This window comes from Arachis duranensis, chromosome 6, assembly GCF_000817695.3.
Source record: "Arachis duranensis cultivar V14167 chromosome 6, aradu.V14167.gnm2.J7QH, whole genome shotgun sequence".
Taxonomy (NCBI): Eukaryota; Viridiplantae; Streptophyta; class Magnoliopsida; order Fabales; family Fabaceae; genus Arachis; species Arachis duranensis.
Genome location: NC_029777.3, coordinates 63,186,694 through 63,192,961, shown reverse-complemented (window position 1 = coordinate 63,192,961; position 6,268 = coordinate 63,186,694).

Genomic DNA, 6,268 nt, shown 5'->3' with positions numbered 1-6,268 from the left:
ATGTTCTCTTCTACTTCTACTTCTCAATTCCTTGTAGTTACATTCATTCTTTTTCCATTCTTTTGTTGTAATCTCTTTTATGTTGTTCTTGTGTTTTGTTGTAGATCTACTTTTGTTTCTTCTACTCTCTTTCAATTCAATCAAGGTAATTCATAATAAATCTGTTTCTTTTAATTGTTGTTGTTAATTCCATTCAATAATTGTTGTTAGATTTCATTCTTGTTGTCAATTTACTATGCTTTTCTTTTGTGCCTTCTAAGTGTTTGATGAAATGCTTGGTTGGATTTTAGTGTAGGTTTTGTTCCTCTTGGCCTTGGTTGAGTAATTAGTGACTCTTGAGTTATCTAATTCCTTTGTTGATTGATAATTAGAAGTTGCTAATTGATTTGAATGCCTCTAAAGCTAGTCTTTTCTTTAGGAGTTGATTAGGACTTGAGGAATCAAATTGATTCATCCACTTGACTTTCCTCCATGGTTAGAGGTTATCTAAGTGGGAGTAATGGACAATTTGTTATCACAATTTAGGAGGATAACTAGGATAGGACTTCTAGTACTCATATCTTGTCATTTATATTTCTTGTCTAAAATCTCAAAAACCCCAAAATAACTCATAACCAATAACAAGACACTTTATTGTAATTCCTAGGGAGAACGACCCGAGGTTCAATACTTCGGTTTATAAATTTAGGGTTTGTACTAGTGACAAACAACTTTTTGTATGAAAAGATTATTGATTGGTTTAGAAACTATACTTGCAACGAGAATTCATTTGTAAAATTCTATACCATCAAAAATCCAATCATCAAAATGGCGCCGTTGTCGGGGAATTACAATGGTGTTGTGTTATTGGTTATTGTATATATGTAAATATTGTGAATATGTTTGCTTTTTGCTTCTTTGTTAGTTTTTAGTTTGTTCTCTTTATTTGTTACTATTTTTTGTTTTTGCCCTCTCTTGCTATCATGAATTCTCACTTTGGCTATGAGTGTAGTTACAACTATGTTGTAGGTGATGAGAACTATAATGATAATGTGTATCAAGGATGGGATAACCAAAGGTGGGAGGAGCCATATGCATATGATCAATCCTCTTGGCAACAACCTCCACTAATGCACTATGAAGAAGAGCCATTCCATGATGCATATCAATCTAATGGCTATGGTGAATCTCCTTGTGACTTTCAAGAACCACCACCATATGCCTATGATCCATATCCTCAACATAACTCTCAACCATACTCACAAGCCCCTTCTTACCAACCACTTTCATATGACCCTAATCCATATCCATCCTACCAACAACCATATGAGCCATATGAACCACATATAGAGCCACCACCATTCCAACATCAATATTTTCAAGAGCCACCTCCCCACACTTATTACCAAGATGAACCACCCCCAACATATGAAAATTTTCAACCACAAGATGAATTCTACCTTCCACCACAACTTCACATGGAAGAATATTCATGTCCATTGCAACCATGGAGTGTGTTGTGCAACAAGTGGAAAGAGTGGAAAACATTGAACCACCACAACTCCACCAAGAAGAACCATCTTCCTACTATGAACCCTTCCCCCAAAATGATGAACCCTTCTACCCACCCCAATCTCTAATGGATGAAACCCTTGGTGTTCTTGTTCAAGGGCAAGAAGAGATGAAAAGGGATGTGCAAAATTTCATGGCCGCCTTGGATGCGGTAACAAATCAATTAGCCTCCCAATTCTTAAACACTCAAGGAACTCCCACGGATACATGTGGAGAATCGAATAAAGAACATAGCATGAAGGAGAGATTGGAAACTCCGGTGGGAAATGAGGGAAGTTGCTTTGTATTGAAACAATTGGAGGAAGCTTTAATTGTTGAAGACAAGGAAGAAGCGGTAGAAGAATTAGGAGATGCAGAGCCTCCATGGGAACATAGAGTTGAAGAAAACCCCTCAAAGATGATTGAAATTGATGCTAGGGAGGAAAGTGCACACCTTCCAAGGCATATTCCATATGAAGACTTGGATGGGATAGAGCAAAAATTGAATTCCCATGGCAATGAAGAGCAAGCATCACGTCCTAGTGGTGGAGAATCCTTTGAACTTGAAGAACCTTCTCCCGGTGCATTTGAAAATGTTGTGGAGGTAAACTTCTTTCACCCTCCCAATTATAGTTTGATTAAGGGAAAAGGCTTAGATAATATTAATGAACAAATGATTGAATTAGAGAAATCTTGTGAAGAGGTGGAAGTCCTTAGAAATAGAACGATGGGAGTGGAATACGCTTTGTCAAGATCATTGAAAGCATCTTTGCCTAGGTTATCATCTACTCCTTCACTTGAGTGGGTAAAATTCATTTCTATTAGCTTTATTGTCCCACTTGAGTATGGCTTGCTTGAAATGGATGGTCAACTTAAGATGCTTTGTGGGATGAAGCGTAAGCGAAAGACGTTTCGTGGTTGGCGTTGCAAATCAAGGTTCATTTTGGTTGATACTTCAAGAGTTGAATACAAAGGTGGGAATAGTGCTCAAATAGATGGGTCTAGGAGGATTGTTGGGCACTTCATAGAGGATTCTTCTTGTTCACCACCCGGATGGACTAATAATGGTGATCAACCTCAAGACGGGTCTGAAAACAAAGTGTGGGATCCCGGATTACAAGAAGAGGATCAACTTTGGGAGCCCCAAGCTTGTGAAGAACTCCATCAACACTTGGCTCAATCCATAAAAAATCTTGGGGCACAATGGAGAACCAAGCATTGGTGGGAGTTCCAAGATGAGTACAAGCACAAGCCACCTTAATGAGGAGCTCCCTATAAGTCCAACTTAAGGACAATAAACAAAAGTGCTAGGTGGGAGACACCCCACCATGGTAAAATCCTTTCATTTTCTCTTTTGTACATATTGGTAGAACTAGTTTAATTTCATGTTTAGATTAGTTAGTTGAGTTTAATTAGTATTTTATCATGTTAAATAAGGTTTTAGGGTGTTTTGGTAGCTGCTTGGAGGTTTAGAATGCTTGGATTGGTGCAAAACATAGAGAAAAATTTTGAAAAAAAAAATAGAGTACCATCCATGCGTACGCGCACTTCACGCGTACGCATGCATCAAGCATTTTCGACCATCCACGCGCACGCCATTCGTGCGTACGCGTGGATTGAGAAGTTTCACATTCCATACATTTTCCAGAGAGTTATGCCTACACCACGCCAACAGTGTGCCTTTGGCACAACCCCACTCGCGCGCAGGCGCACATAACGCGTACGCGCCACTCTCAAAATAAACCATCCGCGCGCGAGGCATGCTTGCGTACGCGCGGATTTCCTTCCTTCACCACATTTCTTTTCTTCTCCTCTTTCTATTTCTTTCCTTCTCCTTTCTTCTTCCCTCCTCCTACCCCTCATCCAACACTTTCAAACACCATCGATAACCATTTATTTTAGTTAGTTAATTAGTTAGTTAGTTAGTTAGTTAATTAGTTAGTTAGTTAGTTGATTAGTTATTTTTAGTTTAGTTTTCATTTTATTTTCTCTCTTTTCATCATAAGTGTTGGATTATTGACTTTGTTTACTATACATTGCTACCCCTTTATTGCCTAAATGCTATTTAGCATGAATGTTTTGAGAATAATCTTTGTTGGATTCTATTGTTGAGGTTATATTTTGCTACTTGGTTTTGAGTTTTTCATGCTTACCTTTTGAAAAATACCAAGTGATGAGAATTACCTTCGAGCTTGTGTCGCTTTTGAATTGCATGTTGTAGCTAGCCATCATGTGATTTGAACTCTCTCTCTTTGAGTGGGCAATTTCTTGATGGATGTTGAGCATTTACCTTAATGTATTGTATTTCATAATCATATGCATCCATATACTTTAGCTTGAATGCTTTCATGCTTCTTTAATGCTTGTTTTACCTTACAAGTTCACTTAAAGCATCTCAAGCATACTAGAATGAGTAAAGTGCATGCTTCTTTTGTGACATAGCTTTTATACTAATGTGTGTTCTAAACCGCGTAATTTAGAATTCACACACTTATTTGTCATTAATGTCACACTCACCTCATTCTAGTGATTTACCTTATTCCAACAATGTATGCTTCCTTGCTTTTGTTCTCTCATCTTATGGTGTTATATTTTGTTTTTCATGACTAATGCACTACAAGCAATAACGGAAGCAAGACTAAGAACACGCAGCAATCCGGAGAGTCGCCGTACCCCCTTTCTCATCTTTAAATGCACCGAGGACGATGCAAACTTTTAAGTGTGGGGAGGTCGTCCGACCGATCGGCGATTTTGGGTGACGAATTTCTAATTCTAACACTTTTGCATTTCATATTTTTTTAGGTCTCTTAGGATTTTTGTTTCATTTTCTTATTTTTGCATACATATACACAATAAGCTTAGTCAAAATAATGAAATTTTTCAAGATTTCTATCTATAGGGCACCTCAATTGATTGAGTAAAAACTTTTCATTAAACTTGCTTGAGTCACATATATATATTGTGGAACATGAATTTTTGAGCTAAGAACACAAGCAAGAGAGTCTTGAGCCTATTGATGTGGTTACAATTTATAACCACCTATTTTTTCTTCTTGTGTGCATTATTCTCTTTCTATGATTGTAATCTTTGAATTGTTTGATTCTTTATGTCCATTATTTTGTGTATACATGCATTTATATGATTGAGGCCATCATTTCATTAGCTCACTTATCCAAATAGCCAACCTTTTATATTCCTTTGTTAGCCAATTTGAGCCTACGCTTAACCCACTTGTTCTTATTTTAGCACATTACAATCCTTAAAGCGGAAAAAAAATGTCCTTAATTTAGATCTTTGATTAGCTTAGGCTAGTTTGTGTGAGTATCATTCAAGTGTGGGAATCTTGGGACACTGGGTGAATAAAAGGGGTGTATTTTGTATTTTGTTGAAAATATTAAAAATTGGGTACATACTCATGTATTGATCAAATGTAAAACCTTATGCATTGATGCTCTTGTATATAGAAAGAAAAAAAGAAAAGAAAAAGAAAAACAATATGAAAAAAATAGAAAAAAAAAGAAAAAGAAAAGTAATAAAAAGGGGACAAAATGCCCCAAAGTGAAGCTCAATAAAATCAACGCATAAGTGTTGTGAAATGAAAAGGGATGCATGAGTATGTGAAAAAGTGAGAAAAATGGGTAGTTAGAGTAGAACTTAATTGTATAGGTTATTATATAGGTTAAGTGGAAAGTTTAAGCTTATCAAAGATTCAAATTTCAAGCTCACTTAACCATATATGCATCCTACCTTGACCTTAACCCCATTACAACCTAAAGAAAAGACCTCATGATAGATGTATGCATACATGAAATATATGTTGATTGTTAGAAGAAGAACAAATCTTGGAAAGCATGATTTGGGAGAATTGAGAGAATCAACCCTAAACACTTGAGTGAATAGAGCGCAAACACATCCGGTGAGGGTTTGATGCTCAATTACATGTTTCCACTTATAATTATCTCTTCTCATGCAAGTTTGTAAAAATATTTAATAACTCAATTCAATTATGGATTAGACTTGCTAGTCCTAAGCCCTCGTGCATATATGCTTCTTGGAAATTGATTTATTTTGACCAAGCAATTGCATTCATATAGATAGATGCATATAGTTTAGGTTGCATTTAGATTAGTTTACATTGAATAAATGTTGATATCCTTTGTTCTTTCTTGGTTTAAGCATGAGGACATGCTTGGTTTAAGTGTGGGGAGGTTGATAAATCCCATTTGTAGGGTTTATTTTGTATTGATTTTTGGGGATTCTATCACATTTTACCCACATTTATTCAATGAAATAGTATAGTTTTGTATATTCTCCTTTAATTGTGCTTAAGAGTGAAAACATGCTTTTTAGGTCTTAAAATAGCTAAATTTAATTTACCTTTGAATCCATTAGATGCCTTGATATGTTCGTTAAGTGATTTCAGATTTAGGAGGAAAAGATTGGATAAAGGGAATAAAGGAAAAGCATGTAAAAATGGAGAACTCATGAAGAAATGAAGGAATCGCAAAAGCTGTCAAGCCGACCTCTTCGCACTTAATTGGCCATAACTTGAGCTACAAAGATCCAAATGATGCGGTTCTAGTTGGGTTGGAAAGCTAACATCCGGGGCTTCGAAATGATATAAGATTTGTCATAGTTGCTACACGTATGGTGATGCGCACGTGCACTGTATGCGCACGTGTCGTTGCTGCCATATGATCCACTTAAAGCAATACGTGGCCAGCGAATTCTAAAGCCT